Source organism: Canis lupus, chromosome 1, assembly GCF_011100685.1.
Source record: "Canis lupus familiaris isolate Mischka breed German Shepherd chromosome 1, alternate assembly UU_Cfam_GSD_1.0, whole genome shotgun sequence".
Lineage (NCBI taxonomy): Eukaryota > Metazoa > Chordata > Mammalia > Carnivora > Canidae > Canis > Canis lupus.
In genome coordinates this window covers 115,862,309-115,872,801 of record NC_049222.1, presented here as the reverse complement: position 1 = coordinate 115,872,801, position 10,493 = coordinate 115,862,309, and the positions used below count along the sequence as shown (strand labels likewise).

Sequence of the window (10,493 nt, the reverse complement as noted above, 5' to 3'; positions counted from 1 at the left end):
GGCGAGGAGGGCTGCCGTCCCGGAGGCCCCGGAGCGGGCGGGACCCCACTTCCCGCCCCGGAACCCGCAGGGCTCACCCCGCCTCCTCTCGGGAGCTCCACCCGCCGCCTGAGTCGCTCCCGCGCTCGTTGCCTTCTTTGGCTACAGGGTCGCCCCTCCCCTCCGGTTCTGAGATGGACCCGGACCCTCGGAGGGAGGGACTGGGAGAGCAGCGGGAAGAGGAGGCTCAGAGGGAGTAGTGCGGCATCTCTCTCCGGAACGACACTCAGAACGGCAGGTGGCTTCTACTCCAGTTTGGGCCACGTCCACGGTGCGGCGCTCCCTAGGCCATACTTTCTCCATCCATGCAGGGCACGGGAGAGCTGCCCACTGGATTTTGCAGGATGCAGCCACTGTCCTGCAAACTGGATCCCTCCCAAGTTCCATGAGTTTCACCTTTGCCTTCAACGACTGCCCCATTTCTAGAAAAACTCCTGGGATATATGATTGATATATCTTGCTTCCGGTTTCGTTTCCCTTGTTCTCTCCTGAACCCACCTAATCAGACTTTTTACACTCATCAGGTCAGCTGAAACTGCTCTTGTCAAAATTACGAATGATCTTCGTTTCGCTAAATCTAATGGTTGACTTTAAATTCTCACTCTACTTATTAGCAGCACTTGACACGATCATTACTTTCTGTGACATCCTACTGTCTTTTTAAAAAATATTTTATTTATTCATGAGAGATAGAGAGGCAGAGACACAGGCAGAGGGAGAAGCAGGCTCCACGCAGGGAGCCCGACGTGGGATGTAATTCCGGGAATCCAGGACCACACACTGGGCCAAAGGTGGCCCTAAACCGCTGAGCCACCCAGGCTGTCCAGTCTGGTAGGTTTTGTGTGTCTAGGAATTTGTCCAGTTCATCTAGGTTGTCCAGTTTGGGGTGTATAATTGTTCATACTGTCCTCTTATAATCCTTTATGTCTATTGTGTCTTTATTTGGCTTTGATATTAGAGTAATGCTGTCCTCATAAATGAGTTAGGAAGTATTCCCCTTCAGTTTTTTTGGAAAAGTTTGAGACAGGTTGGTATTGTTTTTTTTTTTTTTTTTTTTAAGATTTTATTTATTTATTCATGAGAGACACAGAGAAAGAGAGAAAGAGGCAGAGACACAGGCAGAGGGAGAAGCAGGCTCCATACAGGGAGCCCAATGTGGGACTCGATCCTGGGTTTCCAGGATCACGCCCTGGGCCGAAGGCAGGCACTAAACCGCTGAGCCATCCGGGCTGCCCGGTATTGTTCTTTAAATGTTTGGCAGAGCATTTAGTAATTTAGTAATGTCCCCATTTTCATTTCTGATTTTAGTAATTTGAGCCTTCTTCTTTTTTGGGTGGGGAGAGGCTTGGACTCACAATCCTGAGATCAAGAGTTGGACACAACCTGCTGAGCCACCAAGTGCCCCTCTCCTTTTCCTTAGTCCACATAGCTAAAGGGTTGTCAATTTTGTTGATCTTCGAAGAAACAACTTTTGGTTTCATTAATTTTCTCTGTTTTTCAATTTTCTATTCCATTTATCTCTGATCTAATATTTTCTTCCTTCTGTTTTGAGTTCAATTTGTTCTTTTTTTTCTAGTTCTTTAAATTGTAAAGTTATGTTGGCTAAATAGCTTTCTTATTTTTTTAAAGATTTATTTTTATTTATGAGAGAGCGGGGGAGGGGGGGCAGAGACGCAGGAGGAGGGAGAAGCAGGCTCCATGCCAGGAGCCTGACGTGGGACTCGATCCCGGGACTCCAGGATCGCTCCCTGGGCCAAAGGCAGGCGCCAAACCGCTAAGCCACCCAGGGATCCCAGCTTTCTTATTTTTTTTATGTAAGAATTTACAATTATAAGTCTTCCCTTTAGTACCACTTTCACTGTATCTCATAAATTTTTGTTTTCCAGCTTAACTTCATTTCATTAACTAATTCATTTTCCCTTGTGGTTTCTTCTTTGATCCATTGGTTGTTTAAAAGTGTGTTGTTTTCCTTTTCTACTTTTGTGAATTTTCAGTTTTCCTTCTGATACTGATTTCTAACTTCATTCTATTGTGGTTGGAGAAGATACTCTGTATGACATCTATCTTTTAAAATCTATTGAGACAGGGTGCCTGGGTGGCTCAGTTGGTTAAGCATCTGTTTTTGGCTCAGGTCATGATCCCAGAGTCCTGGGATCAAGTCCTGCATCAGGCTTCCTGCTTCATGAGGAGCCTGCTTCTCCCTCTGCCTCTCTCTCTATTTCATGAATAAATAAAAATCTTAAAAAAAAAATCTATTGAGACTTAACTAGTGGCCTAACATATGGTCTATCTTGGAAAATATTTCATTTTTCACTGCAGAAGAATGTGTGTGCTGTTGTTGGGGAGAGTGTTCTGTATATATCTGTTAGATTAGTTGGTCTATTGTGTTAAGTCCTCTGTTTCCTTACTTATCTATCTAGTGGTTTATCCATTATTGTGAGTGGGCTATTGAAGTCTCCAACATGTAGAATTGTCTCTCCTTTCAGCTCTTTTTGCTTTATATATTTTAATGGGCTGTCATTAGGCATATAAATGTTTATAATTACTATATCTTTTTAGTGTATTAAAGCTTTTATTAATATATATAATGTCCTTTATCACTTGTGTTTTTTATTTAAAGTATATTTTGTCTGATATTAATATAGACACCCTTGCTCTGATATTAATATAGCCCCCATTGATTACTATTTGCATGGAATAGAATATCTTTTCCCATCCTTTCCCTTTCAGTCTATTTGTGTGTTTGGATTTAAAGCAAGTTTCTTGTAGACAGCATATAGTTGGGTCATGTTTTTTTTAAATCTGCCAGTCTCTGTGTTTTGATTGGAGAGTTTAATCTATTTGCTACATTTAATTACTGATAAGGTTGGACTTGTCATTATTTTCTCTATGCCTTATTGCTCTTTTATCTCCTATTTCCTGCATTACTGTTTTGTGTTCAGTCAATTTTTTTGTACTGAAATGTTTAAATTCCTTTTTCATTTCCTTTTGTATATATTCTATAGCTATTTCCTTTGTGGTTTCTATGGAAATTGCATTTTACACTCCAAAGTTACAAACCTCTAATTTGAATTTATACCAGCTTAACTTCAAGACCACACAAAAACTCTGTTCCCATACAGCTCTGTCCCTACAGCATAGCATGGAGCCTAACACAGGGCTTGAACTCAACAACTGTGAGATCAAGACCTGAGCTGAGATCAAGAGTCTGATGCTTAACTGACTGAGCTACTACCCAGGAGCCCCTCCCTCACTTTTAAGGACAGTTTTGCTAGATACAGGATTCTTAGTTGACAGTTTTTCTTTTAGCACTGAATATAGCATCCTACTGCCTCACTGTCTCAAAAGTTCCTAATGAGAAATCTGCTGATAATCTTATCATTCAGGGCAGGGGTGGGGGCAGGAGTCTCTTGTATGTGACGATTCGCTTCTCTCTTGCTTTTAAGATTCTTTGTCTTTGTCATTTAAAAGTTTGATTACAGTGTGTCTTGGTGTAAGTCTCTTTGGATTCATTTTACTTGGAGTTCATTGAACTTCTTGAACATTTATAATCATGTCTTTTATCAAATTTGGGAAGTTTTCAGCCATTATTTCTTCACATACTTTCTTTTTTTGAGAGTTAATTTCTCTTTATCTTCTCCAGCACTGCATTATGTTCGTCCACTTCATGGTGTCCCATAGGACCCATGGGTTCTGTTCACTTTTCTTCAATTCTATTTCTGTTCCTCAGACTCAATAATTGCCTTTGTCCTAACTTCAAGTTTGCTGATTCTTTCCTGCCTTCTCACATAGGCCATTTAATCTCTCTAGTAAATTTTTTTACATCAGCTATTATACTTTGCAGCCTTTCTTTTTAGTTTTCTCTTCATTGATATTTCCATTTGCTCGTGTTATTTTACTTTCTTCACAGTATTGCTTAGCTCTTTGAGCTTTAAAGAAGTTACAATAAAGTTTTTGTCTAGTATAACTGCAATCAGATCTTTTGCAGGGATGGGTTCTGTTAATTGATTTTTTTTCCCTTTGAATGGTCCATACTTTTCTGTTCTTTGTAAGCCTTGTGGTTTTTTTGTTTTGTTTTGTTTTTGTTTTTTGTTTTTGCTGGACACTGAACATTTGAATCTAATAATATGACTATAAATGAAATTCTTCCCTTTCCCCTGGGTTTACTGGTTTTTGTTATTTATTTATTATAGTCATAGGCTGTCTCTGTGCTGAGGCTGACCCTAAACCTAAGGTCTTTATTTTTTTTAAAGATTTTATTTATTCATGAGATACAGAGAGAGAGAGAGAGAGAGAGAGAGAGGCAGAGACACAGGTGGAGGGAGAAGCAGGCTCCATGCCGGGAGCCCGATGTGGGACTTGATCCCGGGACTCCAGGATCATGCCCTGGGCTGAAGGCAGGCTCTAAACTGCTGAGCCCCCCAGGGATCTCCGGTCTTTATTTTTTTAAAGATTTTATTTATTTATGACAGACACAGAGAGACAGAGAGAGAGAGTGGCAGAGACACAGGCAGAGGGAGAAGCAGGCTCCATGCAGGGAGCCCAACGTGGGACTCGATCCCAGGTCTCCAGGATCACACCCCAGGCTGAAGGCGGCACCAAACCACTGAGCCACTGGGGCTGCCCTAAACCTAAGGTCTTTAAAGATCTTTTTGAGCCTCTTCCTGGCATGTATGGTCACTTTCTGATTTTCTCTGTATATGCAGTGGTTTTCAAATGCCTACCATTTAATGCCTGGCTCTCAAAGGGGGAAAAATAGAAAAGTGAAGAGGGGAAATAAACACCTCTGTCCCTTTAAACCCCCTGGAAGACCTTTCAATCAGAAGGGAAGGGCTTCCAACAATGGAGGAGGTACATTGTTGAAATGGCTGCCCACTTCTTTGTCTGCACCTCTGTGATCAGAAGCAGCAATCGGAGGTGAGAGCACAGATACCTGATATTTGAAGGGTAGGGTCCTTTTTGCCTGTCCTGGCTGCTGGAATTTGTGTGCAAGCTGCTCCAAGAACGCAGGCATAGAGCTGCCTGCCCCTGGGCTGGGGCTGCGGCTGGGGCCTGGGTAGCTGCTACTGTGCAAAGAGCTGAAATTGACCCAAATTAATTGCAGTTTAGCTTCCAAGTATTCTCTGGAAGTTGCAAACCTCAGTAGACTCCAGAGTTCCAACATAGTACTATCAGATAGATTCAGCCAGTGCAATTGTTTTCTACCTGGGGAAACAAGGATGTTTCCTTATGTTTGGCAAAATGGGGCAGATGGTATATGGGAGAGAATAACCCTTCTCTGAGTGTACTTTTTATGTACTATTGACTTTTGAAAGTATGCTAATATATATATTTGAGCAAAAATAAATTTATAAGAATTGGAAAGTGTGAAAATCCTATAACTAAAAGCAAACTGACAGAAATGAAACTAATTGTATTTCAAAATGAATAACATAACTAAATGAAAAAAGGAAAGAATGGAAGGGCGAACTAGTCCATGTATCTTACGTGCATAGTATTTGAAAAATACTCTGTCTTGGGCAGGATAGGGTGTGTATGAGAAAAGCATCACAAATTCTGAATTGTTTTTAATAGGTTTATTTATTGTAGTGGTGTGGGCAAAGCAATTCTGAAAAACTATTTTTTTAAGATTGATTTATTTTAGAGAGTGTGTGTGAGCAGGAGAGAGGGAGAGGGAAAGTCTCAAGCAGACTCCATACTGATCAAGGAACCCAGTGTTGGCCTGGATCTCACAACTCTTGAGATCATGACGTAAGCTGAAACCAAGAGTCAGACAGCTAACCAACTGTGCCACCCAGGCACCCCTGAAACTATTTTAAATGCATCATAGATTTGAGGAAAAATGAATGTGTTTCTGGTGTTAGGAGTCAAGGTACTGACTATAGAAGAAAAGAAAGAAAAGACATAATAATACAAAATAGGGGCAGGCAACAATGACCCCTCTGGAGATGGATTGAAATTAAAGGTATTGATATAAACTCATGGTCTCTAAAATATGTACATGTAGATAAGCATATGTGGATACGCATATAGGTATATGTGTCCACATATATGTATTTATACATACACATATTTCCTAGCTTTGTCTGCTGAAGGGGCCACAGAGCAAGCAAAGTCACCCTAGTAGCAAATGAACACCCTTAGTGCCCAGATCTTGTTTCTTAGGGCCGCCATAATGAATTACTACAAACCAGGTGGCTTAAAACAAAAATTTATTCTCTCAGTTCAGGATGCCAGGTGTCCAAAGTGTCATCCCATTTGGGTCCTTCTGGAGGCTCTCAGGGATAATCTGTTGGGGAACATCATCAAAAAGATGTGATGGCTGGGACAGCTGGGTGGCTTAGTGGTTGAGCATCTGCCTTTGGCTCAGGTTGTGATCCCGGTCACGGGATCAAGTCCCACATCAGGATCCCTGCGAGGAGTCTGTTTCTCCCTCTGTCTGTGTCTCTGCCTCTGTCTCTGTGTCTCTCATGAATAAATAAAATCTTAAAAAAAAAGATGTGATGGCTGATTGATCCATGAAATAGACCCAGGCACTCAGAGGTTCCTCACCCTCTCCTCTACCCTTGGAATGGAGAAGTTCTGCTTGCCTTTTTCAGCAGCTCCCAGAGGCTGCTCCAAGGACAAAGCCTAGAGATAATGTGGTGCTGAAAACACTGCATGGTATACATGACTGAGCTTGGTTAGGGCTTCTTTATAAACTTTTTAAGATTTGATAGGTGGGATCCATTCATCTTGCTGTGGCCAAAACAAATCTCATATAGAAGTTATTTCTTTCCATATTAAAATTGCCACCTACCAACCTGAAAGGCCTTACATCTTTCTTCTCTCTCTCCTTACCCTTGGTGTATAGGGACTAGTTTCAGATTATACCTGAGAAGCTCCCAAGAGGGTTGTGAACCAATGCTGTGAGATATAGTCCCTTGTTGGGTTGTGAATTGAGCCTATTTAAGATTCTCTCTCCCTCTCTTAAAACAAAACAAAACAAAACAAAACAAAAGAATGCCTAACTTTGATCTGTTCATGAAGAAACACCAGACAAACCCAAAACAAGAAATGTTCAACTAGGGGCACCTGGGTGGCTCAGTCGGTTAAGCAGCTGACTCTTGATTTCCACTTGGGTCGTGGTCTCACGGTTGTGGTATTGAGTCCTGCAGTGGACTCTGTGCTCAGCACAGAGTCTGTTTAGGATTCTCTCTCTCCCTTTCCCTCTGCCCCTCTCCCTGCTCACTCTAAAATAAATCAATCTTTTTTATAAAAAAGTGTGTGTGTGTATATTTTTTTAAAATGGCAATGTTGTAGTCAAAATCCTAGATACAGAAAGTAAAATGGTGGTTGCTGGAGACTGAGGAGATGGGGAATAGGAGTTAGTGTTTAATGAGTACAGAGTTTCAGTTGGGAAAGATGAGAAAGTTCTGGAGGGAGGATGGTGATGGTTGCACAAGAATGTGAATGTACGTAATGCCACAGAGGTGTACATTGAAAAGTAGTTAAAATAATAAATTTTATGTTATGTGTATTTTACCACAAGTATCAATATTATTAGAGGCAAATAAAGGCTATAGAAATGTTCCATATTAAGGACATTAAAGAGACATGACAACTAAATGCAAAATGTTACTGCAGACTGGAACAGGAAAGAAACTACAAAGGACCCTAAGTCAAGGGACAACATTGAAATTGGAAAATGGATGGCAGAGGGAGAGAATGAAAAAGCAAATGAGGTAAATGTTAATAGTTGAATCTAAATGAGGGTATACCTGTTTATTGCATTATTTTAATTTTGCAATTTTTTTGAACTTGAAATTATTTCCAAGTAAAAAGTGAAAAAAAAATCCAATGAGCTCATTCCTTTCATTCCATTCTCTCTTAAACCCACTCTATTCAGGCTGTCTATCCCACAACCCCACTAAAATACATTTGTCAAGATTACCAATTATGTCTAATTTACCAACTCCAATGGTCAATTCTTGGTCTTTCTCTTACTTGACCCATCACTAACATATGACACAGTTTATCACTTCCCTCTTCTTAAAATGTATTCTCTTGAATTTTGGACACCACTTTTTTGTGTTTCTTCTCTCACATTCCTGGTTGCTTCTCAATGTCCTTGACAGTTCCCTGTTATGTCTCCCTCTTCTTTTTTTTTAAGATTTTATTTATTTATTCATGACAGACACAGAGAGAGAGAGAGTGGCAGAGACACAGGCAGAGGGAGAAGCAGGCTCCATGCAGGGAGCCTGACGTGAGACTCGATCCTGGGTCTCCAGGATCACACCCCAGGCTGAAGGCAGCGCTAAACCGCTGGGCCACTGGGGCTGCCCGTGTCTCCCTTTTCTAAACATTGGAGTGCCCCGGGACTCAGTGCTCAGAGATAAGCCATCTAGGAGTTCTTTTGTGCTGTCAGGATCCATTTCACAATCTCAGTCTGATGTCTATAGTCAGTCACTTGAATTTGAGCATATAGTAATCTTCCAGGAAATGTAAGGTCCTCTTCCTTTTCAGGTCTTACCCAAGTTCAACTCCCTATTACCTATTTCCTGGTTCAGAGCAGTTGCTAGCTGTGCAAAATAGGGAAAATCTTTCACACTATCCTGAGCACATATTCTAGGAGAAAGATGTGGGGCTGGAAACCCTTTTTAAAATCCCAGAGAGGTCTGAAATGTAATTGTCCCATCAAAAATGAAAAATCTAGGGCCCAGGAAAGGGAGGGTACTTGTTATAGGTCATTCAACTGATTACTGGCAGTATTTGAGCTAAAGCCCAGGTTTCTTCAGTTCTTTCCTTACGTGGTGATTTAACATGTTTGTTTCAGGGACTGGAGAATCTGATGAAAGCTACAGACTCTTTCCAATGGCCAGAGAGTTGGGGGTGAGGGGGGCGACCTAGTACATTCTTTTCCATCTAATTTCAGGAGCTTTGGGGACCCTTGAGCACATCCAGACCTCAGGTTTCAAACCTCTGCTCTATCAGAAAAACCCCAAACATGGAGAAATCTACAGGATAACTGATTGTCTTCAACAATCAATGGTATGAAAAACCGGGGAAGGGGTAGTATTAGTGTTTAAGATTAAAAGAGTCTTAGGAAGCATAATAGTCAAATTCAGTATGTAGACCTTGTTTGAATTCTGATTCAAACAAAGTATAAAAGGACGTTTTAGGGGACAACCAGGAAATTTACATAGAGTATTGAATGACTTCAAGGAATTATTAATTTTGTTAGATGTGAAATCATTATGTAAGAGAATTTTTTTTTTTTTAGGGAGGAGTATCAGAATATTTAGGGTTGAAATATGTCTGGGATTTATTTTAAAATACAAAGAAAAAATAGATGAAACAATTTTTGGAAGATGTTTACAATTAAATCTAGGAGATGGGGATCTGGAGGTTTGTTTTAATACTGTTCTACTTTTGTGATTGAAATTTTTTATAGTAAAAAAAGAATAAAGGGATGTCTGGGTGGCTCAGTGGTTGAGTGTCTGCCTTCCGCTCAGGGCGTGATCTCAGGATCTGGGATTGAGTCCCACATCGGGCTCCTTGCCGGAAGCCTGCTTCTCCCTATGCCTGTGTCTTTGCCTCTCTCTCTCTCTCTCTCTCTCTCTCCTCTCTCTCTCTCTCTCTCTCTCTCTGTGTGTGTGTGTGTGTCTTTCTCATGAATAAATAAAATCTTTTAAAAAAAATAAAAAAGAATATACAAACAAGTTCTGCTCTCTGCCATTCTGGCAGAGACAAGAGGATATCTAGAGTATCACAGCCAGTACCAAGGTTTTAAGGCTCCTCTGAAGAGCCATCCATAGAATTCCTGACTCTAGGACCACAACAGCTAGACTAGTTTTCTTCGTTGTTCTGTTTGTCACAGATTCTTGTTTGTTTTTCACCAGGGGACCCACTGATATCCTGCAAAATGAGTTAGGTATTCTGGGAGTTTTAATGAATTTGTCCATTTCATCTACATTGTCAAAATTATGGGCATAGAGCTATCCATAGTATACAGTCCTTATCCTTTTAATGCCTGTAGGGTCTTTAGTGATGTTCATGACTCTTTCATTCCTGATCTTTGTAATTTGTGCACTGTTCTTTTTTTGACCTAGACAGAGGCCAAAAAGGAGAAATGATTTAAGTCAAGGCTGCAGAGCCAACTGGGCCATCCTTATTTCTGTTGCCTTGCCCAACTGTTGGGTCAGTCATCCTTTTTGATTGTAGGCTTATACTGCTTGGCATCTGAGATGACTCCCAACTTTTCAGAATTTTATCTTGCCCTCTATCTGTGACTTCTCCCAAAAAAAACCAAACTCAGATAAAGGGAATAGAATAACAAAGGAGACATCATGATGAAGGATGGCAAATGGCATAGACAGGCTCTTTGGTAGAAGCTAATAGAAGGCTCAGCTTACCTGGAGAAAGGCAACTCTGAAGTTTTCATGGTGGGGAGAGGAGATCAGGGAAGGAACACA

The 10,493-nt window shown here is 40.9% G+C and overlaps 1 long non-coding RNA gene across 1 annotated transcript; it reads left to right on the top strand.

Annotated features, from left to right (window-relative positions):
* Positions 1–10: 10 nt before the first annotated feature.
* On the top strand, positions 11–9,070 carry LOC119870978. The gene is made up of 3 exons (XR_005354666.1): positions 11–870; positions 7,666–7,763; positions 8,954–9,070. It is a non-coding gene; the product is annotated as an uncharacterized LOC119870978 (long non-coding RNA).
* The last annotated feature ends 1,423 nt before the right edge of the window (positions 9,071–10,493 follow it).